This window comes from Pristiophorus japonicus, chromosome 15 (assembly GCF_044704955.1).
Source record: "Pristiophorus japonicus isolate sPriJap1 chromosome 15, sPriJap1.hap1, whole genome shotgun sequence".
NCBI classification, from domain to species: domain Eukaryota; kingdom Metazoa; phylum Chordata; class Chondrichthyes; family Pristiophoridae; genus Pristiophorus; species Pristiophorus japonicus.
This window is the reverse complement of record NC_091991.1, coordinates 156174252-156200559: the sequence shown is the minus strand read 5'-3', so window position 1 is coordinate 156200559 and position 26308 is coordinate 156174252. Positions and strand designations below refer to the sequence as shown.

Here is a 26308-nt window from a genome sequence, read left to right as displayed (position 1 = left end):
TCCTACCAAATTTGGCTACAGTATTACATCCACTGAATGAACTATTGAAAAAACAGGTCCATTGGAAGTGGTCAGAAAAATGTGATACAGCATTCAAGGAGTGTAAAAGCCAATTGGTAGAGAGCACCATGTTAGTTCACTATGACGTATCTAAGGAGATCAAGCTAGCATGTGATGCCTCTCTGTATGGAGTTGGGGCAGTAATCGCTCATGTATTACGTAGTGGGGAGGAGAGAATAATTGCTTTTGCTTCACGCACTCTCAGTGCCAGTGAGCGTAATTATGCGCAAATCGAAAGGGAAGCTTTGGCATTAATTTTTGGGGTCAAGAAGTTCCACAGATACTTGTATGTTCCTAAGTTTACCATAGTTACAGACCATAAGCCTCTGACAGCAATCCTCCATCCAAAGTCCCTAGTTCCAACATTAGCTGCAGCCCGAATGCAGAGATGGGCTTTGATTTTGTCAGCATATACATACATATGATATTGAATACAGATGATCAGCTGATCACAGTAATGCTGATCCTATGTCTAGATTGCCTTCCCCATCACAAGTTACACCCGATAGGGAAGAAGTGTTCTATTTTTCATCCATGGATGAACTGCCAGTCACAGATGAAGGGAGATTGGTAGAGCAACCAAACGTGACCCAGTTATGTCAAAGGTAAATGATTATATTGCAAATGGATGGCCAAACCAGGTAATAGACAAAGATATTCATCCATTCTTCATTCGCAGGAATGAATTATCAGTCGATAAAGATTATATCATGTGGGGTACAAGAGTGGTTATACCAAATAAATTCAGATCCAAATTATTAGGAGACCTCCATGACCAAGAGTTATGCATGCAGTTACTTATGGTGGCCAGGTCTTGATAAAGGTATAGAGTACATCATGAGTCAGTGTACGACATGTCAAATCGGTAAGCAAGCAACCACCATCAGTACCATTACAGTCATGGAAATGGCCTCCCAGGGTGTGGCAAAGGCTACACATCGATTTTGCTGAGCTAGAAGGGCAACAATTGTTCATTGTGATCGATAGCCATTCGAAGTGGGTCAAGGTGTTTCCAATGTGGGAAACAACAAGTAAAACATTAGACATTTTACGAAGATTATTTTCTTCATTTGGCCTCCCAGAAGAAATTGTTTCTGATAATTGACCACAATTTTGTTCAGAGAATTTGCAGTTCATGAGCAAAAATGGTGTGAAACATACCAAGGTCCCACTGCACCACCCTGCTTCAAATGGTGCAGCAAGCGCACTGTACAAATTGTAAAATGTGCCCTCATCAAACAGATGTTGGATCCAAATCCAAAGAAACGACAGTTGTCATTGGACCACAAATTGGCCAATTTCTTAATTACGTATCGTAATACTCCTCACACAATTACTGGTAGAACACCAGCAGAGTTGTTTCTCAAACGACAGCCATGAACCAGATTCTCGTTTTAAAACCAAACTTGGCAGAGTCCGTAGAAGAGACACAATTAAGACAGAAAGAGAATCATGATAGAGGTTGAGTAAAAGAGAGAAGTGTGAAATTAAATCAGAAGGTGAGGGTGAAGAACCATCACCATAAATGGTTAAAGTGATTACTAGGAAGTGTGGTGATGATATGTGGTCCTTGCACATATTTGGTCAAGATGTTTGATCATGGACAGGTTAGATTTGTTCACATTGATCATATTTTACCTACATACATGGAAGTAGTTGAAGGTGGGAATGATTCAATTATTTCTGACTCATCAGATAGTTTTGATACACCAGTAGCATATCTTACATCCAATGTACTGGAAACAAATCCAAGAGAAAGTCAGAATTTAAGTCCGAGTCCGAGTCAGGCAAACAAACAGTCTGAAGTTAGAGTGAGTTCAATTGGAAATCAAGGGCATCCCTTGGAGGAAAACTTTCCTCAGGATCAGCCTCCAATGAGTATAAATTTGACACCACGATTGGAAGGTTCTGTTCAAGAGCGAAGGTATCCTCTTCGAAGCAGAAAACAAGTGGTTAAGCTTGATTTATAAATATGGCAAAATAAGTCCATATCTTTTGATATGTATACACATGCAAGTTATGCATGAAGATTGTTTGTTATAATTACTTCTTCATTACGGAGGGAGAAATGTAATGTCTGTAGCTCTACACTGTGGACTCCTGTGGCACTGCAGCCAGTGCTGTTTATTATAAAAGGGACCAGGTCACCTGACTGGTAACTTCTGGAAGATTCTGCCATCTTAAGGCTGTGTGTGCTGTGAGCTCCCTAAAATATCACACCTTCAAAGTCACAAAGTCAATCGTCACTGTCTGGACTCACACATGGAGGCAGCCAATCGGGTCCTCATGAATTCAGACCCCAACAAGGAGCCAATGTCAAGAGGAGAGAAAAGGAGTGGAGGAAAACAGGGAGATAACTAGCCAAAAATGAAGGGGGAAAAATAGCACTTCAGTTTATAACATTATCAATAGATTGATTGATGACTGTCGACATATCAGCATACTCTCCACTACATTAGCAGTCAGTAGTGTCTTCTTGGAAGAAATCCAGTATCACTCAGCCCACTCTCCTGTTACAGAAAAGGGAATGTGTAACGTATGTGAGTGAGTCATGTAACTCTTTCAACTGATCTCTAGATGCGTCATCACACCCACTGCATCATCATAGGAAGACAAACAAAAACTATCCACAACAACCAGACCCTGTGGAAATCCCCCCAAACCATCAGATTTTCCACAAGTAACTGAAACACCAAACTTCTAAGGAAGACATAACTTGCATTTATATAGCATCTTTCAGGCCTTAAGACAGCCCAAAATACTTTATAGCCAATGAATTACATTGTAGTTGCTGTTGTTATGTAGGGAAATACGAAAGCAAACATCAAGAACCCACGAACATATTTCTACAGTACTATCAACACTGTTGCCCTACTACATATTTTTGTTCAAATATATTTTATTGGTTAGAAAAAAGGGCGCCATGAAATAACAGTGCTGCACGAGATTCCATTTGTATCATCATGGACATTGAGCTCGGTCTGCAAAACAACGAGCATTTGTAGCTTTTACTCATACGCCCGTACCTTTAACAACACTGAGGACATGATAATTCTGTAGAAACATGATCCAGCAAAGTAAAACAAGTGTATGTGGGATTACAATGTACACGAGTTATGAACAGGACATGTGATTTAGTGCAATGTGATAGATATCCCGTGAGAAAACCTGCAAAATTCTACATGTACTGCATGTTGTGTAATTTGTTGCCCCATATTGAACTTGGCAGAGGTCCCAGAGGCAAGGCAGTAAAAGTGCCAGTTTCTAATCAGATCTGATATCATTTACTCAAGTTGTTCAGTTTTCTAGCCAATCAGTAATGCAACATGTTGCACCCATTTGTCACTATTATTAATAAAATGCCTCAGCTTGTAAAGATTCTCTTGGAAAATGTGGGAAAACTGATGTTAATTGATGCTTATTTATGTAACCACTTCAAACAGGGTGCTTACAATTGTAGGATGGGGTACACGTGACAAATATGTTATGTAACCAACACTCCCATGCATTTTCCAAAGAGCTGACCTTGAGATAGCAGGTTAAATTGAGGTCTGTCTGTTCTGGTGATTCCAAGTGGATGGTAAGGATTCCACAGCACTATTTGAAGTGAAGCAGATCCTTATTCATGTGTCCTGGCAAAACTCCCCCCTCAATCAATACCACTAAAAAAAAGTAATTGAGTTCATTGTTATTTGGGACCTTGCTGTGTAGAAAATGACTGCTGCATTTACTCACATCACAAAGATAACACATTTGAAGTTAATTCATTTTATGCAAAGCGCTTTGGGATGCTTTCACGATATGTGATAAGGTACTACATAAATACAAATCATGTGTGTTCTTTGCCACAGTCCATTCATTTTTACTCTTTAAAACCCAAAGCTGTGTTGCTCTTGCTGTAAACCAGCGGTGGGAGTCACTATTCTGCGCTTGTACAGAATGCGTCTGAGATTCTGGTTTGGGAACATGTGTGATGTTATGATGTGTTCTCGATCAGGCCAACATCCCCAGCATCAAAGCACTGACTACACTCGACCAGCTCCATTGGGCGGGCCACATTGTCTGCATGCCCAACACAAGACTCCCAAAGCAAGCGCTCTACTCGCAACTCCTACACGGCAAGCGAGCCCCAGGTGGGCAGAGGAAATGTTTCACGGACACCCTCAAAGCCTCCTTGATAAAGTGCAACATCCTCACTGACACCTGGGAGTCCCTGGCCCAAGACCGCCCTAAGTGGAGGAAGAGCATCCGGGGAGGGTGCTGAGCCAGCTCGAGTCTCGTCGCCAAGAGCATGCAGAAATCAAGCGCAGGCATCGAAAGGAGCGTGAGACAAAACCCGACTCCCCACCCACCCTTTCCTCCAATGACTGTCTGTTCCACCCGTGACAGAGACTGTAATTCCCGTATTGGACTGTTCAGTCACCTGAGAACTCACTTTTAGAGTGGAAGCAAGTCTTCCTCAATTTCGAGGGCTGCCTATTATATGATGATTGCCAAAATGCTGCAGTCATAACACCACGGTTACTGCCCTCAAAGAGACCGGCTCCAATTGAGGTAACATGATAAACAAAATGTTTTTTCCAGATAAACATGTGTCATAGGATTTTATCTAGGCTATGCAAGACCTGTGTGATACAAGCTATCACAAGACCAATATAAAAGTACCTCAAGACAGTTCTCCATTTCTATTTGCAATTTGTTAAATGTCACCAGTCTAATTATATTACTATATATTTATCTAAAGCAGATTTTCAGAAAATAATTGATCAGGTGTATGTAGAAAGTAGAAAATTTAGATTACACATTAACAAAAAGACAACGAGTCATATTGTTTGGGAAGCATGGGCAGAGTTACACAGCAAAGGAAAAGGCCATTCGGCCCAACTGATCTATGCGTGTGTTTATGCTCCACACAAGCTTCCTCCCACCCTGCTTCATTTAACCCTATCAGCATAACCTTCTATTCATTTCTCCCTTGCACTTATCTAGCTTCCTCTTAAATGCATTTTGCTATTTGCCTCAACTATTCCATGTGTTCGCAAGTTCCACATTCTAGCCACTCTCTGGGTAAAGAAGTTTCTCCTGAATTTATTAGTGATTATCGGACATTATGACCCCTAGTTTTGGATTCGCCCACAAGTTGAAACAGTTTCTCTACGCCTAGCCTATCAAACTACTTCATAATTTTAAAGACCTCCATCAGGTCAGTACTCAGCCTTCTCTTTTCTAGAGAAATGAGCCTAAGCTTGTTCAGTCTTTCCTAATAACCTTTCAGTTCTAGTATCATCCTTGTAAATCTATTTTTCACCCTTTCCAGTGCCTCTATATCTTTTGTGTAATATGGAGACCAGAACTGTGCACAGTACTTGAATTGTGGTCTAACTAAGGTTCTGTACAAGTTTAACATAACTTCTCTGCTTTTCAATTCTGTTCCTCTAGAAATGAACCCCAGTGCCTTGTTTGCATCTTTATGGCCTTGATAACCTGGTACTTTTAATGATTAGTGATCAGGAAGATGTACATAATACAGCTAGAGAGAATGCAGTTGAGCAGGTGAAGTTTGCATACCTTGATAGATTAGTGTCAGAGAATGGGAATTGTGACGAAGACATGAAATGTATTCACTATAAACCCATTGACTCCCACAACTACCAGGACTACACTTCCTCCTACCCCGCATCCTGTAAGGACTCCATCCCATTCTCCCAATTTCTCCATCTCCATCACATCTTCTCTGACGACGCCACCTTTCACACTAGTGCCTCTGACATGTCTTCCTTTTTCCTCATCAGAGGATTCCCCTCCGCTGTGTTTAACATGGCCCTCGACTGTGTCTGTTCTATTTCCCGCACCTCTGCTCTCACCTCTTCCCCTCCATCCCAGAACCATGACAGGGTTCCCTTTATCCTCACCCTTCACCTCACCAGCCTCCACATTCAACGGATCATCCTCCGCCATTTCCGCCACGCCCAGCGTGATCCTACCACCAATCACATCTTCCCCTCCCCTCCCCTCTCAGCATTCCAAAGGGACTGCTCCCTCCGCGACACCCTGGTCCATTCCGCAGTCACCCCCAGCGCCCCCTCCCCTTCCCACGGTACCTTTCCGTGCAAGCGCAGGAGATGCAACACCTGCCCTTTTACCTCCTCCCTTCTTACTTTTACTTCTTTCAATTAAGTATACTGTATTCGCTGCTCACGATGTGGTCTCCTCTACATTGGGGAGACCAAGCGTAGATTGGGTGACCGCTTTGTGGAGCACCTCGGTTCAGTCCGCATGCGTGACCCTGAGCTCCTAGTCGCCTGTCATTTTAATTCTCCACTCCATTCCCACTCTGACCTCTGTCTCCTACACTGTTCCAACGAAGCTCAACGTAAGCTTGAGGAACAGCACCTCATCTTTTGTTTAGGTACTTTACAGCCTTCTGGACTCAACATCGAGTTCAAAAATTTCAGAGCATAACCTCTGCCGCTCCTTCTGCGCAGTAAATTTCTATGATTCTATGAAACAACTCTTATACAGAAGATTCAAGAAAGAGAGAGATGGTCACGTTTCAAGAATGGAAACAGCTAGAATACTTTTCATGGCCCTGCGAACAAGCAGCCCAGGAACACCAAGGAAGCACTGGACAGATAATGGCAAGAGCGAGTAATCACAAAAAGGGAAACAGAAAACTGAAGCAGCCAGCTAGTTCAGAAGACAATAGTGCAATGAATTAATTTGACCTCATTGTCACGATTGAACTGATGGATAGGAATTCAGTAATAGTAGTAACAGTCCTAAATATTCAACAGGCATTTACATATTCTATAACTATTACTGCTGTAAAACTATCAAACCTCATTTTCTCTCCTTGTTTCCTTCTTGTCCTGAAGGTGTTGACTTGTGCTGAGATTAGAGATTTACAGATGCCTTGTGCCCGGTTCCGATCTATTTGAGTTTGGGTATCTGTCTAATTTTTCAACACTTAGGCATAGAGAAGAAAATACATGTCCTTTGAATAGTTTGCAATATGTAACCCAGTCTGTAAGATCCTTCTCCATGACATCTGCTGTCTGCGGCTGGAGCCACAACATTAGTAAAGAATTTTAAAAATGCTTCCCATGATCTCGTTGGGGAGCAGGGAGTATCTAATCGCCACTGGCTTGGTGAGCCTAGTGGTGGAGAGCACATTCAGTCCCTACAACAGACTCCTTTTTGTTCCTAGTGATCAGGCAAGGAGTGTCTGCCCATGTTCCCGGATTATTCAAGTGAAGGAGACATTATTTGCTGGCCCATGTGAAGCTCACAAACTCCTCTGTACAACTGGGACCAGTTTTTCACATTGGGCTGCAAGTGTCTGAGGTTTAAAATATTAACAGTGCAAAATGGGGATTACCAACCCAAGTTCACAACCCAATGGCCCTCTTGGATTCAAGACCCTGCATTTTGTGACCATGTATTTATTCTAGATCCTATGCCACTTGTACTAGGGCGAAGCTACATATTTTATGTGGATGCATTTATTTGTACTGCAAAAATGGCCAACATGCTCCACCCTTTGTTTCGATTGATCCCCTTGGAGGATAAGCCACACCCTGACATTTCACAGGAATGTGTAGCTGGAACCGCCCATCCCAAGGTCTCACTGACTTGCAAATTGTAACTCGATCCACTTTGACTCCCTGAAGCAACAGAGGACAGAGCTCCCCAGAAGACAGCAAGGGCCAGCCAAAGTGTCTTACTCCAGTTCAACTACATCCCCCCAGCCAAAGTGCCTTACTCCAGCTAAAGTGCATCTTGCCTCCACAGCCGCCGCCCCCCCCCCGTCCCACCATAGATGGAGCATTGTGTACGGATTGTTAACAGGTCTATTGGGTATGAAGTGAATAGTGACAGTGTCGTGACTTCTGGATATCATCCACTCCAACGATGTCCCTTGTAGGGGGTTCGAAGAATGTGATCCATCTCCCCCCCTCATCTGTATCTCGCTCCCCTCCCCCACCCGTGTCTCTCTCTTCCCCCCCTCCCTCCCCCAACAGTCTCTCACTACTCCCCCCAACAGCCTCTCTCTTCCCCCCCCCCCAATCTCTCTCGTTTCCCACCCCCCCCTCCCAGCCTCTCTCTCCCTTGTCCCCCTCCCCCAAGCCTCTCAAACTCTTTCCTCCTCCTCTCTCCCCCACCCTCGCCTCCATTGAGGACCTCCGCTCTCACCTCTCCCCCCCGCCCCCCAGCCCCACTCCATCGGGCCCAGGCTGGCCGGGGTGGGGGAGGGGGGGGCAGAAGAAAAGAGAGAGTCGGAGCCTCAGGTCCTGCTTCTTGGCACCACGTGTATGGAATGATTCGGCCGGAAGGGGTGGCGGAGCTTGACAGGGGGCAGGGCTTGTCGCCCGTCAGTCAAAAAAGTGCAGTATGGGCGGGTGGGCTGGACAGACGCTCAAAGAAAAGTGCAGTATAAATAGTTACATTGATTTTATGTATTCATGTTAGATGTTGAATTCTCAGCCAGGCTGACCTCAATTTACCATTACTGTATGTGTTTCTATTCCCCAGTGACTTGCATTCCAACAGTCTCTTCCCTTCAGGGATAGCAAAACTCATAACTTGCCACCTTTACTTTCTGCGTTAGTGTTGATCCAAAACTCGGCTGCCCGTGTCCTAACTTGCACCAAAGTCCCACTCACCCATCACCCCTGGGCTCACTGACCTACATTGGGCTCCAGTTAAGCTAACATCTAGATTTCAAAATTCTCATTCTTATTTTCAAATCCCTCCATGGCCTCGCCCCTCCCTATCTCTGTAATCTCCTCCAGCCCCACAACACCCAGAGATGTCTGCGCTCCTCTAATTCGGTCCTCGAGTATCCCTGATTATAATCGCTCAACCATTGGTGGCCGTGCCTTCTGTTGCCTTGGCTCTAAGCTCGAACTCCCTTGTCTAAACTTCTCCGCTTCTCTACCTCGCTTTCCTCCTTCACGACGTTCCTTAAAACATAGCCCTCACCAGCGCTAATTTCTGCTTACGCGGCTCGGTGTCAAATTTTTATCTCATAATACTCCTGTGAAGCACCTTGGGACGTTTCGCTACATTAAAGGTGCTATATAAATACAAGTTGTTTTTGTTGTTGGTCCGTTATTTGTGGCTACCACTATTTTGATGCCATAATAGGTTACTTACTGTTGCTGAGCAAAAGGTAATTCCCTTTTGATAGGCAACTGAAACAGTACAAAGATATTGCCAAGATGATAAACGTTACATTAGCTTCTGATTTGAAAATCTGAAAAGCCTCAGTTCACTTCCCGTAAGATTGGGCGCTCCAGGATAAACATATTCACGATGCACAATTCACAAGAAGCAGAAAAAGACAAACCAAAAACAATGTCAGTATTCAGAGTCAACCTTGCAATTGATGGCAATTCTTCAATTAATTTCCAGTATTACTTTGCACCCCAGCACAGTACACAATACCCACATCACACAGCCACCCAATAAAGCAATCTTTTGGATGCACGTATTGTTATTAGCACCTTCAGAATTGGCTCATTATTACAACTTCAAATTCACAAAAATGTTTCCAGCACGATTACAAAGACTCTTTTAACCATAACTGTTATTACTTTCATTTTAAATAGAAATAAACATGGACAACATCTGTGGCTGATAATTTGTAGTTTTTGTCCAAACTCTACAAACAACAGCATGGGTCAGATGTTACTTACTCTACTACAATGATACAGCTCCTGTAAAATCTTCAAGAATCCTCTCCTTGTGTTGTGGACCCTGGCTGTATGGCACTCCTGCGTTCAGTTCTCATTTCTCAGTGAGTTACTGCTCAGGTCCCATTCCAAACTGATGCGATGACGTGACTGTAAACTCTATTGTTGCGCAATATCCACTCAGGAATCTGGTCCATCAAGGAAACCCAACTATCGAAACCACTGCTGGCACAGACAACTTGTCTTACAAAGTCTCACTTGAAGATTAATCACTAAGTTAAACATGAATTATCAAATTTAACCTATTCACTGTCTGTGTCTTATTCCAAAGTTTCAGTGCCAGAGAATCACTAACTTCTTAAAAATACAGAAAAATCTGCTGCATGTTGATCTGGAGTTTCATTATGACGAGTCTTTACAATTCACAGTAAAGTTCTCAAACCAAAGCCCCAGCTCTGCATCAGCTTCCAACACGATGTCATTCAAAACAGCAGCTAAACTTCAAATGAGAAGAGTGGAAATAATGGATAAAAATCTTGCAGGTCTGTACCAATCTTCTATCTGCAGGTCCTTGCCTCTAGGCATTAACAGTTGGGATCGGCCCCCTGGTCAGAGCTATCAGATTATATCTGTGCTAGTCACGGCCCAAGCATGTTTCCCTGAACGATTACTCTGCCACCCTCAGTACAGGAAGTAAGTTACACATGAGCTAGCCTTGTATCTCAGTGAAGCAGGAAAAATTTGAAAGGAGATAAATTCCAAACAGAGAACAAGTGGAGAGAGAACAGGTCAGTAACAAAACATGTGGGAGGAGGGGGTTATTTTGGTCAATGGGTGAAAACAGGCACTAAATAGGCGCTGTGTTAATAAGACAAGCCCGTTTGAAAGTCTGGATTTATTACACAATATTGGTCCTAACCGCTGATTACCGTAATTTGAACTTGCCTGGAGGTACTAAACCAAAAACCGACAGCTTTAGCACTCAAGCGCTGATTAGACGCAATTTTGGTGGGACAGTATATGTGGGCTACTCACACCCACTTCCACTGAATGTGTGGAGATTTTCTGGCTGGCACACAGCGGCATGTTGCTGGATGGCTCAGAGACCAAGGGAGAGGGGGCGCAGGTTTTCGGACCCTCGCACCATTAACTCTAGTGCCCCACCCAAGAATCTATCCTTGGGACCCCCTCCTCTTCCTCAAAGACATGGGGTCGGCTTCCACATATATGCTGACAATGTAGGAACAGGAATAGGAGCCATTCATCCACTCAAGCCTGCTAAATCATAGCTGATCTGTACTTCAACTCCATTTACCCTCCTTTTCTCCATACCCCTCGATATCCTTGCCTGACAAAAATCTATCCATCTCAGTCTTCAAAATTTCAATTGACCCATGATCCACAGCCTTTTACCCTGTCACTGCCTCTGCTGTTGGCCTGCTTCTCCACCGCCCAGTGTCAGATGAACTGTAATTTCCTCCAGTTAAATAGTAGGAAGAACATTAAAATGTAGGAATAGGCATTACGGCCCCTCGAGCCTGCTCCACCATTCAATAAGAGCATGGCTGATCTTTGACCTGAACTCCACTTTCCTGCCCAATCCCCATATCTCTTGATTCACCTAAAGTACAAAAATCTATCTATCTCAGCGATTCACCATCCACAGCCCTTTTTGATAGAGAATCCCAAATATTCACAACCCTCTGAGTGAAGAACTTCCTCCTCATCTCACTTGACCGCACGTCAAATTCAAGAGAAATGCATGGAACAGCACCAACCTCTATACATGGTCTTCTTTGACCTCACAAAGGCCTTCAAACACTGTCAACCATGAGAGCTACCTTCAAAAATGTCACCATCCTCTGCCTGCTTCACACTGACATGCAAGCTGTGATCCTGACCAACGGATCCACCACAGACCCAATTCATGTATGGGCCGGGGTCAAGCATTGCTGTCATCGCACCAACGCTCTTCTCGATCTTCCTTGCTGCAATGCTCCATCTCACCCTCAGTATGCTCCCCGCTGGAGTGGAGCAAATCCACAGAACAAACGGGAAACTGTTCAACCTCCGCCACCTCCCGTCCAGATCCAATGTCGTCCCATCCCGTGTCGGTGAATTACAGTATGCAGATGATGCTTGTGTCTACGCACACTGAGGTCGAACTCCAAACCATCGTCAACACCTTCACTGAAGCATACGAGTGTATGGGCCTTACAGTAAAACAAAGGTTCTCTACCAACCTGCCCCCGCCACACAGTACTGCCACCTGATTATTAAAATCCATGACGAGGCCTTGGACAATATGCGCCATTCCCCATACCTCGAGAGCCCACCGTCAACAAGAGCAGATATTGATGACAAGTCCAACATCGTCTTCAGTGTGCCAGTGCAGCCTTCGATTGCCTGAGGGAGAGTGTGTTTGAAGGCCAGGTCCTCAAACTCGGCACCAAGCTCATGGTCTACAGAGCAGGAGTGATACTCGCCCTCCTATATGCTTCTGAGACATGGACCATGTACAGCAGGCACCTCAAAGCACTGAAGTACCACCAACGCTGCCTCCGCAAGATCCTGCAAATCCATTGGTAGGATAGGTGCACCAACGTCTGTGTTCTCGCTCAGGCCAACATCCCCAGCAGCGACGCATTGACCACGTTCGATCAACTCTGACAGATGGGCTACATCATCTGCATGCCAGATACAAGACTCCCAAAACAAGCACTCTACTCGGAGCTTCGACACGCAAGCGAGCCCCAGATGGGCAGAGGAAACGCTTCAAGGACACCCTCAAAGCCTCCTTGAAAAAGTGAAACATACCCATCGACACCTGGGAATCCCTGGCCCAAGACCACTCAAAGTGGAGGAGAAGCATCCGGGAAGGTGCCGAACACCTCGAGTCTCTTCGCCGGGAGCAAGTGGAAGCCAAGAGCAAACAGCGGAAGGAGCGCACAACAACCCAAGCACTCCACCCACCCGCCCCTTCAACCACCGTCTGCCCCACCTGTGACAGAGACTGTAAGTCCTACATTGGACTCATCAGTCACACGAGAACTCATTTTTAGTGCGGAAGCAAGTCATCCTCAACTCCAAAGGACTGACCAAGAAGAAGGAAGACATACCAACCAACATTCCCTTTAAGCTGCGCAGCTGTCTGCCGGCCCTGCTCAGCTTTTACAATGTGAAATTTCACACGTGCAAATCTTTGAATGGACAGTGCACCCACATTTAAATTAGGGGGAAATCATTGATACCAACACCTCGATTTTAAAATTATCAGTCGTGTTTAAATCGCCCCTCCCTACTCTTCCAACACTACAAAATCCCAAGAACTCCCGGTTTCTCCAACTCTGGACCCTTGAGCATCATCCACTCCCTTCGTCCCACCACTGGTGGCCGCAACTTCAGCGCCCAGGTCACAAATTCTTGAATTTCTTAAACATATCTATTTTTCTACCTCTGTGACCCAGTCATCCCACCTAACAGCTCCTTCCTTGGCTCGGTGTCAACCTTGGTCTTACTACATTTGTGTGAAATGCCTTGGGACCTTTTTCTACGTCACAGGTGCTATTTTATGTAAGTTGGTGATGTTGTCTCAGCCAAAACAGCCAGTAGCTAAGGAATCAAAATTAGCCCCTTGGTCATAGATAGACTTGGGGAGGGGGAAAGCGAAATCAGGTAAAATAGAGAAATGTTTTACATAGCCCAGAGTGTTGTGCAACTCCAAACAAGGTCGTAATAATGCAGAGTTGTCTGAACTTAATCCCAAAGCTGCTTCACTCATTTTTACATTGTTACTTTCTCCAATTCCACCCCCATCACCCCCGTCCCCCACCCACTCACTCAGCTGCTTGAGTGTTCACTTTACAAAATGGCCAATCCACCACAGGGCTTCTGGCCTCCCAATCAGACCTCTAGCTCCCTAGCTTTTTCCAAGTCAAAACATGAAAATGCAGCAATATATTGCCCAACTTGGCTCATTCAGTGTTTGAGAGAGGGTGTGGTGGGGTGGGGGAGGGGCGCGGAGATGCTCAGAGCCACAGTTCAAGGTCAAGATATCACCTTTTCATGCCCCAGAATCAGAATTACGATGGTGGCCCTGACAGGTATCACATAAAAACTTACATAAAACAATGTACAACCTTTAAAATAAACACAAGCTTTTGAAATGAATAGGATGATGATAAGATCTTATCTTGGAGTATTCCTTTAATAGCACATTTCATGGATGATTGTTCCATGCTAATACATTCATATGCTGCACCATAAAAGAATATTAAACAATAAATACAAATTCATGGATACACAACTCAGAAAAGTAAGATGTGGATATTGGATAATTTTTCTAAATACAAGTTAAGTTGGAAAACCGAAGTCCTTGGAATAATACTATCAATAGTTAATGTACGAGTACAGGCACTGCGCAGGTGAGCCATACATAGCAGAAAGTCCAAAGTTTGATTCGGAGTGTGTGCAGAGTTGTCGGTTTTCAGCTGGGTCACAGTGCATCTGAGTCAGACAAGGGACTGCCAAGATTCCTGTTTCTGCTTGCTAACCAGTGATCCTTGCTGGAAAACGGTTTGTGCGTGCGTGTGTGGCATTGGGCAAAGAAAATGATTGGATTCAGCTGTGATGCTACTCAGCACCCCCCTGACAAATCGTCCGCCAACACTCACTGGGCTCGACATGAAGAATTGCTGCCTGGATGAGGCAACAAGGAATGCTTAGTGCAATCAACAGGAGTCATGCCTTCAGGAAGGGAGGAAACTGGCAAAAAGTGAGAGGAAAAAAGCTGTAGATACAACCTTGCTCCTTTTTTTTGTACAGGGATTTAGACTTCACTGTATACCATGGGTTCCAGATATATGACACAGAACCAAACCATTTAACACTGTTCAGACAGCAATATGGTCTGAGAAATGCAAGTGGGGTTTTAACAGTGTATGCATACTTTCATCACTTTTATTTACACAGTACTGTCCAGATGTCAGCTACAAATCAGCTACCTGGACAGCCGGTGAGTTTACTTAATGAGTAACTGACCCACACTGATCAAGAAGGTGCTAAGTCCAATCCTCAGTGTCAGCTTCAAGGTGACGGTGGGGGTGTCATCATTGTGCATGGTATCCTGGGGGGGGGCGGGAAGAGAGAATGTGGGAGATATCTTGCAGTGATCCTGCTAGAAGTACGTGTGAAGATCTTATGATTCTATTCATTTCAAAAGCTTGTGTTTATTTTAAATGCTTGTTGGGATGTGCCACAAAGGCAAATATGTTGATAAATGAATAACGGTCACCTGCATGAGGTACAGAAGGAAATTAGTACCGAGCAGTGGAGTCCACTACACTGCAGTGTCAGCATCTGAGGCGGTCTCCTGTCATTGCAGAACATCTGGAGAAAGTGAAAAATGAAGGAACATCTGAAAACCTACTTCCGCTTCACGAGAGATCCAGGCAAGTCAGTTCAGTGCGGAGATACTTCATGAAACATTACAGGACTTGGGGGAACCACTTGGATATGTCTATGTTAACCCAATTGCAAAGTATACAGGGAAGCATCTTGGAGGGACTGGAAGATATCCGATTGACTCACAGGAATTTACAAATCTTAAGATTTCATGAGGTTAGTTCTCCCACAGATCGTTGGTAACCAGAATCCTGTTCCCAGCAGTGTGCGTTCCAATGGTACTGCTTTACCTCATGTCAGGAACATAGAGAAGCACTTCTTCAGTTCCCTGAATAAGCCTTCAACTTTGCAGGACCAGGCTACCTTGAAACCCATCACAGAGAGTCAGTCCATCTTATATCCATCCCAGGATCTGGGGGCTTCAAGAGAAGGTCTACCTCCATCCCAAGAGGTTCACAATACTTTGCAGCAGCTGACCAGATCCTCAGGTGGCACATAGAAGATTGTATTAGATTAGGGTAGAGAAAAGTTCACTCATGGGCTGTGCACAGTGAAGAAACCAAGTAATGTTTCTGCAAATAGTTGTGATAAATCACTGGAATTACTGATAAAAGAAAAAAAAGACTTGAATTTATATAGTGCCTTTCACGACCACCGGACATCTCAAAATGCACTTTACAGCAAATTAAGTACTTTTGGAGTGTAGTCATTGTTGTAATGTGGGAAACACGGCTGCCAATTTGCACACAGCAAGCTCCCACAAACAGTACTGCGATAATGACCAGATAATCTATTTTTGTTATGTTGATTGAGGGATAAATATTGACCAGGACACCAGGGGTAATTCCCTTGCTCTTCTTTGAAATAGTGCCATGGGATCTTTTAAGTCCACCTGAGAGCAGTTTAATGTTTCATCCGAAAGACAGCATCTCAGTGCAGCATTCCCTCAGCACTGCACTGGAGTGTCAGCCGAGATTTGTGTGCTCAAGTTCCTGGAGTGGGACTTGAACCCACAATCTTCTGACTCTGAGGTGAGTGTGTTTTACCCACTGAGCCACAGGTGACACTGATAAAGGACTGCTTGGCGCTTGGCTATCTTGGGAGGAGAATGTGGAAAGGTGGCACATAGAAGATTGTATTAGATTAGGGTCGAGAAAAGTTCACTCTACCATGCTGACTTTGAGGTTCATAATTAGCATGTGATGGCTAGCTATGAGATACAAGGATTTTACTAGCGCCATAGAGAATTTTGAGAGAGGAGTCTTTCTCTGAGATATTCAAAAATATTGTCTTTGTGCATCTGTGAAGGTGTTCTTAAATGAAGTTGGATCGCAGCTCACTAGCAACTGCACTTGTTTCATATTCTTCATGGGCCTGACCTTTGGCATCAGTAGCATCATTATAAGCCTCTTTGACATCCTTCCATCTACCATCAATCCTTTCCTAATAGCAAAGTTATGAAGCACAGCATGCTATCACAATTCACGAAACAGTGCTGGGCGCTTACTGCAGGAACCCCCACACCGATTTGATCACCTCAGAGCATCCTAACAGTTTACTTAATTCTATTCTTTTCTTACTGGGTGCTTCACTGTGGCACTGCTATGCAGCACTGGGAATAGTGGGTCTCTCTCGCCATCCAATAATCACACTGCCTGTTGCCCCGACTGTTGAAATAGTAGTGGGATACTAGATTAGCGAGGCATAAAAACATTGACAGCTCCCTGCATGCCAGGAATTCACATGAAGGAAACTGTGCCTATCGTTACAAAGGAAATTTAGTGAATGGAAGCCTCTGTGGTTGATGTAAGTATGAGAGTTCACATTTTGGGCACACAATGCTGCATGGTGCCCTCAATAGTCACCACAACCCTCGGTAATCTGGCACTTCTATAAAAATTTATTTTGCAGTCATTTATCTGGGCCCACGGTCATGGCTGCCCTGCCAAAGAGGGCATTGGTGACTTGTCTTATACAGGAATGTACAGTGAATTGTCTGATCTGGCAAAAGTCCGCTGTGGATCCCTAGAATGAGCCTGTTGTATAAAAGCTGTGTTCTCCGTTACACTGTGTGCTTCGGTTGCAAAGCTGGCTGCAGCAACAAACGAATCTCTTCCAAAGCTTCATCGTCGAAAGGCAGCTCCTGCACGAGATCTCGCAACGTGCACCCGAGTCGATACATCCCGCTGAATGGCCACTGTCTGGCTCCACTCTGCTGCAGCCCGATTAATCTAGCTGAACAGCTGCTTCTTCAGCCCGCTCTGAAACCTGCCAGAACTCCAGCACATCTCAGCTCAGCCCCAAATTCCTGGCCCAGCAAAGGTGCAAATCCCCTTCCACAACCCAGGAATTTCATGCCCATTAACATTAGTGCTGCAGTCAGAGACACTGCCTGTTATGATACTGCAAAATTAAAGGGAGAATGGATGTCATGATGATCATGTACAAAGTGGCATTTGTCTCTCCATCCATGAACCACTATTTTCAAAAGTGATTTTATAAATATTTTTGAAGCCAAACCTTAATTCTAGTATTTACACATAAGCTCTAAATGGAGCAATTTAATTTCTCAATTTTGTTCAGCACAAATATTTATTAAAAGTGTTTATGGAATATAGACAAATTGTGAGTTTATTGGTTCCTTCCATTCATTGAGAACACTGCATATATTCCAAGGTTAAGCACCGAGTGTACTCTACGTACATAAGGTGGAACTTCTAGGCTCCCTGGGGTATCCCGCACATAACGGCCAATTGATCAGAAAATCGTGATGCTTTGCCTGCAACTTTGATATTAATCAGAGGAAAAGGACAGTGTTATGATAAGCTGTCACTGTGTACAAGGCCCTACCGATAGATTGGCCTCTTGCAAAGTTCAGAAACTCCACCTCTGTTAAAATAGCAGAGGAAGAAATTTGATATCAGCGCAATAAGCATTTATTGCTCTCCGTGATTTCCAAGTTAATAGAGAATAAGATATTCTAAAGTTTATTACCACAAGCACAATGGACAGTAATTGGTTTTATCGGGACAACTCAGTAGATAAAATTAACATTAGTTTGCAGGTTCCCTAGCATAGGAGAAAGCTTATCTCCCCTTTCCTGAAGATGGTGAGCCAGGGTTTTGCAGGTGGCAGGACCTTAGACACATAACTCAAATGTTATTTTTAAGGCTTTCAAACAAGTAAAAATATGAATTTCGATTAAACTCGAAATTAAAAATTTTAGGGCTGGATTTTCGGCTTTTAGGATTTCGGGGCGTTAATGACGGCGGGGCGGTTCCGATACCGCCTGGAAAAAGTTTGCAGCTCAGTCAGCAAAATTGGGCAGTTGGGCCCTGAGTGTGGGGTGGAGTGGTAAGGGAGGCTTTGCACACCTCTCTGAGGGCGCTAGGCCGACTGAGCATACGAAAATCCCAAGCTAAAGAGTCGGCCTGGGAGCGTTGGAAGAAACATAGAAACGTAGAAAATAGGTGCACGAGTAGGTCATTCAGCCCTTCGAGCCTGCACCACCATTCAATAAGGTCATGGCTGATCATGCAACTTCAGTACCTCATTCCTGCTTTCTCTCCATACCCCTTGATCCCTTTAGCCGTAAGGGCCACATCTAACTCCCTTTTGAATATATCTAATGAACTGGCCTCAACAGCTTCCTGTGGTAGAAAATGCCATATGCTCACAAGTCTCTGAGTGAAGAAGTTTCTCCTCATCTCGGTCCTAAATGGCTTACCCCTTATCCTTAGATTGTGACCTCTGGTTCTGGACTTCCCCAACATCGGGAACATTCTTCTTGCATCTAGCCTGTCCAATCCCCTCACAATTTTTATATGTTTCTAGGAGATCCCCTCTCATTCTTCTAAATTCAGTGAATATAAACCTAGTCGATCCAGTCTCTCCTCATATGTCAGTCCAGCTATTCCGGGAATCAGTCTGGTGAACCTTCGCTGCACTCCCTCAATAGCAAGAATGTCCTTCCTCAGATTAGGAGACCAAAACTGTACACAATATTCAAGGTGTGGCCTCACCAAGGCCCTGTACAACTGCAGTAAGACCTCCCTGCTCCTATACTCAAATCCTCTCGCTAGGAAGGCCAACATGCCATTTGCTTTCTTCACCGCCTGCTGTACCTGCATGCCAACTTTCAATGACTGATGTACCATGACACCCAGGTCCCGTTGCACCTCCCCTTTTACAATCTTTCACCATTCAGATAATATTCTGCCTTTCTGTTTTTGCCACCAAAGTGGATAACCTCACATTTATCCACATTATACTACATCTGCCATGCATTTGCCCACTCACCTATCCAAGTCACCCTGCAGCCTCTTAGCATCATCCTCACAGCTCACACTGCCACCCAGCTTAGTGTCATCTGCAAACTTGGAGACATTACATTCAATTCGTTCGTCTAAATCATTAATGCATATTGTAAATAGCTGGGGTCCCAGCACTGATCCTTGCGGTACCTCACTAGTCACTGCCTGCCATTCTGAAAAGGACCCATTTATTCCTACTCTTTGCTTACTGTCTGCCAACCAGTTCTCTATCCATGTCAATACATTACCCCCAATACCATGTGCTTTAATTTTACACACTAATCTCTTGTGTGGGACCTTGTCAAAAGCCTTTTGAAAGTCCAAATACAATCACATTTACTGGTTCTCCCTTGACCACTCTATTATTTACATCCTCAAAAAATTCCAGAAGATTTGTCAAGCATGATTTCCCTTTCATAAATCCATGCTGACATGGACCGATCCTGTCACTGCTTTCCAAATGTGCTGCTATTATATCTTTAATAATTGATTCCAACATTTTCCCTACTGCCGATGTCAGGCTAACCGGTCTATAATTCCCTGTTTTCTCTTTCCCTCCTTTTTTAAAAAGTGGGGTTACATTAGCTACCCGCCAATCCATAGGAACTGGTCCAGAGTCTATAGAACGTTGGAAAATGATCACCAATGCATCCACTATTTCTAGGGCCACTTCCTTAAGTACTCTGGGATGCAGACTATCAGACCCTGGGGATTTAGCAGCCTTCAATACCATCAATTTCCCGAACACAATTTCCTGACTAATAAGGATTTCCTTCAGTTCCTCCTTCTCGCTAGACCCTCGGTCCCGTAGTATTTCCGGAAGGTTATTTGTGTCTTCCTTACTGAAGACAGAACCAAAATACTTGTTCAATTGGTCTGCCATTTCTTTGTTCCCCATTATAAATTCACCTGATTCTGACTGCAAGGGACCTACATTTGTCTTCACTAATCTTTTTCTCTTCACAAATCTATAGAAGCTTTTGCAGTCAGTTTTTATGTTCCCTGCAAGCTTACTCTCCTACTCTATATCCCCCCATCTAATTAAATCCTTTGTCCTTCTCTGCTGAATTCTAAATTTCTCCCAGTCCTCAGGTTTGCTGCTTTTTCTGGACAATTTATATGCCTCTTCCTGGGATTTAACACTATCCCTAATTTCCCTCGTTAGCCACGGTTGAGCCACCTTCCAAGTTTTATTTTTATTCCAGACAGGGATGTACAATTGTTGAAGTTCATCCAGGAGATCTTTAAATGTCTGCCATTGCCTATCCACCGTCAACTAAGTATCATTCGCCAGTCTATCCTAGCCAATTCACGTCTCATACCATCGAAGTTACCTTTCTTTAAGTTCAGGACTCTAGTCTCCGAATTGACTGTGTCACTCTCCATCTTAATGAAGAATTCTACCATACTATGGTCACTCTTCCCTAAGGGGCCTCGCACAACAAGATTGCTAATTAATCCTCTCTCATTACACAACACCCAGTCTAGGATGGCCAGCTCTCTATTTTAGAAGAGGCCTGGAGAAAAAAATAACACAAAAAACATTCCCAATACATAGCCCATGTCAACACAACATAAATCACAAAAAAAAAGATCACACTCACCTGAGGTTTACATTATTCACCTAGATGCAGCCGCTACAGTTTGGAATGCTTGTGAATGCCAGGGTGCGCTACGGGTCGGGCGAGAGTCAAAAGTCGAGCCGGTGTCGCAACCAAGGGCGTTGCACACCGGCTCACCTCTTCCGGGCGGTACTGCTCCTCGTCCCGCCGAAACTGACCCCAAAGGGGCCCAGCAGACCTCACCGTCGCCATTACCGCTCCTCCAGGGCGAAGACAGAGGCAGACAGCAGTGGAAAATCTAGCCTTTAATCTCAAATCAATCTTGATTTTCATTGTATAGTTAATTGATACAATTGATCCATCTCATTCAAATTTGTTTCATTACTCAAAATTATCACCCAAAAAATATACATGCCTAAAAACCTTGTTTTTCTAATGTTGGATTCATAATGTTGGTCCTCCATAATTATTTACACAGACTTAGAGAAACTCAAACTGAACATTTTATTCTGAAGAGATCAAAAACCTTTGAGTCATCATATCTGAACGTGCAAATTTAAAAAAGAAAATTCGTAGCTTTACATAACCATACCCTGCAAAAAAAAAAATGCAATGCTGTATACAAGTGTAAAAAGAATTTCAGTCCTATTTCTTGCTGCCATTTAGCCAGTTACTTAGACAGACAAGCTTGTTTATGTTTTCGGGAGATGATGCCGCTCGCCTCTCATTCACAATGCGACCAGTAAGTGAGGAAAGTCATTTGCGTGACGCCATTGTCGCCGGTCTTACCAAGTATTTACTTGTCAGCTTTGTTAAATGTTAATGGCCACCAGCATGCTTCAACCACCATTTCAATAAAGCACCTCTGGATCGAATTCTGCTTCTATGGGCTGCAGTTCAAAATTTATCCCAGCTCACACCAAGGTCTTCAGGGGTCAAACAAAATAGGGGCCAACGAATCAGCAGCCTGTTGTACACCTGCCCAGACCAGGGGTGCAAAATGAGTAGCTGATTTATTATCGCCTGTTTGGCGTGACAATTGAAGACCAATTTTATCCCACCATACATTTCCAGTAGCTACTATAACCATTCGCTAATTTTGCCCCTCCTTAGCCGAGAGGTGCTGAAGCAATTGTAGGGCCCCCAGTGATATCTTCATTGAGATCAGTAAACTCAGCATAGACCAGAGATCAAATGCAAGACTTCCTGCGCTGCATGACACAGTACCACAACATATTGCAATAACCAACTAAACTATTAGAATGCTTTCTGGAAGAGTTACTTAAATAAGAATCTGGAAGGACAATGAAAAATTAACATGCCATACCTGTGAAACTATAGATTTCAGATGAAACCTGTATTCCAGATCTCTTCAGATAAAAGGATAATTGCTGAGGAAACAAAAATAATAATGAACGGTAAGAATATAAAGAATCTAAAATTACCCTCCTCTTCATTCGCCCCGCCTGCTCACCGAAGATGTTCCAAATATTCATTGCATTCCACTCCTCCTCCCCACCCTACTAACTAGCAAAAAGATCAGAAAATAAATACAAGTCAGATGTGTCATGGAATGTAAAACATCCAGTCAGACAATAGGTGTACAGTTAGTGGGTAATGTTGTCTAAAGGAGAGGAAAGTGGATCAAGCATCAAACTTAATACATCCTCACACATGATAAAGAAAACGCTCTTGCTCTGTAGGAAAAATTGTAGAGAATTCTTTGCATTCTTGGTCTTGTAGTGTCCATGTTATTTCACCAGAAACTGCTGTTGCTTTCACTATTCTCACCATCTCAAATGTGTGTGTGTGTGTAGCAATTGATGTTTTTCTATGAAGGCTTCAGACCTGGCACTCTCTCTTAGGCAGTCCCTCGGAGTCCACACAAATGATTTGTCAGGTGACTGATGAGACCAATGCGGGACCTACAGTCTCTGTCACGGGTAGGGCAGATGGTGGTTGAAGGAACAGGTGGGTGGGGTGCTTGGATTGTCCGCTTGCTCCTGGTGAAGAGACTCTAGATGTTCAGCGCCTTCTCGGTTGCTTCTCCTCCACTTTGAGCAGTCTTGGGCCAGGGATTCCCAGGTGTCGGTGAGGATGTTGCATCTTTTCAAGGAGGCTTTGAGGGTGTCCTTGAAGTGATCTGGCACTACATTATGGCTCAGCTGCCTCAGAAATATTTTGTTTATCGCATCTGCAGTCCTGATCAATGTGAAGAAGCATCCCAAACCAACTTAATGCCTGGTTGTAACTTTAGTAAATCCATTATTAGAGCTTCCAAAGACTTTATTGAAAAGAAGCATCAACTCTCTACCCTTCCAGCAACCAGACCGTTAGCTCCATTGCAAAATCGGTCTCTTATTGGTTGTGGCAATCCTCATTTCCATTCTGATTTTGTCCCGATGATACAAGAACTAGCTCTCCTAAAGAAAAAGCGAATTTCTTTGGATCAATTTTCACTTCCAACAACAAGCTACATTTATATAGCACCTTTAACAGAGTAAAACCTCCCAAGGCCCACATGACGTTGGTAAAGAAACTCCCTCTGCTCCATTCTCTTTAATGAGATAAATATTTATCCTTGTCCACTCTATGGATTTGAAGAAAGTGCAGAGGGAGTCTCCAAACCTAATGCTCAATCTCTTTACTCACAGTAGACTTTGAAATGTGCTTGTTTTCACCCTGCCTCTCACTATTCCAACTACTATCCTATTGCTCTGATATTTTTATATTCTATTGCTCTAAATATATTAATACTGTCCAATATTATAAATTTTAAAGTGCTTCTATAATCCATGATTATAGGCAGCACCTTTGGTATGGCTATTCTGCTGTGACCTTGTTTGTGGAACTCTGTTACGCTGTCCTTGTCCGTTTCAGTGAGTCATCTGCCACTGCCCAACTAAATTTTGCATTATGGCTACTTAGTTTCCACTCAAGTCACTAGCATGGCTCATCTTCTGACTCACTTTCAATTCAAAGTTCCCCAAGGCCCTGGCCTTCACCCACGCAGTTCCTTCTTTATGTCAGCAGTCTTCTCACTGACCATCTAACCCTGTACAATCTTGTTGATGATCCCATTCTACATTCATCAACGTCCTCCAGATGCACACCCGAAGTTCTCCCAACCTCCAGTCCTCTTGCAGTGCAATGCCTGAATCACCATATTGCCATCCTCCATGCTCGCCAATGGGACAATGATGCAGCTTCATGTTTGTTGCCCATCTAACCACCAGCTCCATCTTTTAGTCCTTCTTCATCTATCAACATTCTTGGCCTCTTCATCGAATGATAGAGCACAGAAGGATGTAGGGTTAGGGTTACCCGTGCCGGCTCTTTGAAAGATGAATTTAAAGCGGCACTCACGGCATTAGAATCTGCGCACCTTTCCGAGCAGTCCATTTTCAAGGCAGTTTACAACTTCCAATTTGCTTAGAATCATAGAATGATACAGCACAGGAAGCCATTTGGCCCACCATCCCTGTCCCCGCTCTCTGAAAGAGCTATCAAAATTAGTCCCATTCCCCTGCTCTTTCCCCATAACCCTGCAAATGCTTCCCTTCAGGTACTTATCCAATCCCCTTTTTTAAGCTACTATAGAATCCGCTTCCACCACCCTTTCAGCCCGTGCATTCCAGATCATAACTCGCTGCAGAAAATGTGTTTTCCTCATGTCACCTCTGGTTCTTTTGCCAATTACCTTAAATCTACATCCTCTGGTTACCAGCCCTTCTGCCTTTGGAAACCGTTTCTCCTTATTTACTCCATTAAATCCTTAATGATTTGGAACACCTCTTAAATCTCCCCTTAGGACAACAACCCCAGCTTCTCCAGTCTCTACACAAAAGTGAAGTCCCACGTCCCTGGTAACATTCTAGTAAATCTTCCCTGCACCCTCTCCAAGGCCTTGACAGCCTTCCTAAAGTATGGTGCCCACAATTGGACACAATACTCTATAGCTAGGGTCTAACCAGTGATTTATAACTTCCTTTCTTTTGTACTCGATTCCACTCTTAATAAAATCAAGGACACCGTACGCCTTTTTAACAGCCTTCTCAACTTGTCTTGCCACCTTCAAAGATTTGTGTACGTACACCCTCAGGTCTCTCTGTTCCTGCACTCCATTTAAAATGGTGTCATTTAGTTTATATTGTCTCTCCCCCTTCTTCCAACCAAAATGAATCATCTGGCACTTATCTGCATGAAGTGTCTGTTCATTTCACCAGTCTGTTGTATGTCCTCCTGAAGTTGCATGATCAGCCATGATCATATTGAATGGTGGTGCAGGCTGGAAGGGCCGAATGGCCTGCTCCTGCACCTATTTTCTGTGTTTCTATGTTTACATTTGCCCCAGATAAGTCTGTAAACAGCTGTGGAAGACATGCGGCTGATTTTCAGAGAAACTATTCCAGGAATTGGGTTGTCTCAATAAAGTCTCCCAATACAGGAAAAACAGCCCATTAAGTGTTACGCTTGGACCAGGATTGTATGGAGTGTGAGCAAATGGGAAGTGGCTTGCTGCATTTGAATTCTACAGTTTGTCTGCCTGGGTCAGTCGGTTCATTTGGAGTTGAATGTATAAGCAAGTGAGGTTTGATGATTCTGAAAACAAACAGAATCAATCACAGGCACTTCAAAGAAAATAAACCACAAAAAATGTTTCCCCAGATTTCTTAAAATAAGACAATTCCAGGAGATGTGAACTGTCACTATGTTGATTTTAAAACAAGCAGAAAGAATCCTCATTTTATTGAAACTGGTGTACTTTACATTTTTGTTTTAAATGAGATGACGACAGGATTGAGAGGAGTGCCTAAATCCAACAGTAGGAGAAAGCTAAATTGGATTGCAAGACAAAACTCTTAACCTAGTTCAATAAGTCCTTGGTTATCAGAAGAGGTCAGCAAGATATACATATATATATTTAAAATGTTGTTATTGAATAAAAAGGGAGGTTAAAATAAAAGGGGAACTTTGGAGAAGTTCACAGTATTCCCAATCTGAGATACACTGCTGTTGGGACTTGGGAAGTACCAAGTGGGCAGCAGGTTCCTTCCCAATGGGTAGAATTAAAATCTGAGGAGAGTTGTGACAATCTGCCGTCTAGCAGAAACACCCGCCCACCTCCACAAGAAACAGGACATATGCTTTAAACAGCCGTTTACACCAATTCCTTGGCAGTTCCACAAGCATTGGTCACACAGAAGTCCAGGAGAACTTCAGGGCCATTGTTTAGAACATGTAGGGCATAATGCACACCCCAGAGAGCGATTAG

General features: G+C 43.7%; 1 protein-coding gene across 6 annotated transcripts in view; it reads right to left on the bottom strand.

Annotated features, from left to right (window-relative positions):
• rhbdf1a (rhomboid 5 homolog 1a (Drosophila)) overlaps window positions 1-26308 on the bottom strand; it is a 346823-nt gene that overhangs the window by 195836 nt on the left and 124679 nt on the right. For 4 of the 6 annotated variants that reach the window (XM_070901161.1, XM_070901163.1, XM_070901162.1 and 1 more), the window contains exon 3: window positions 22361-22424. The gene's annotated coding sequence lies outside the window, so the exon portion shown is untranslated. Of the gene's footprint in view, window positions 1-3585; window positions 3653-9758; window positions 9859-22360; window positions 22425-26308 lie in introns of those variants that run through there. The other 2 variants (XM_070901165.1, XM_070901166.1) reach the window with 2 other exon arrangements.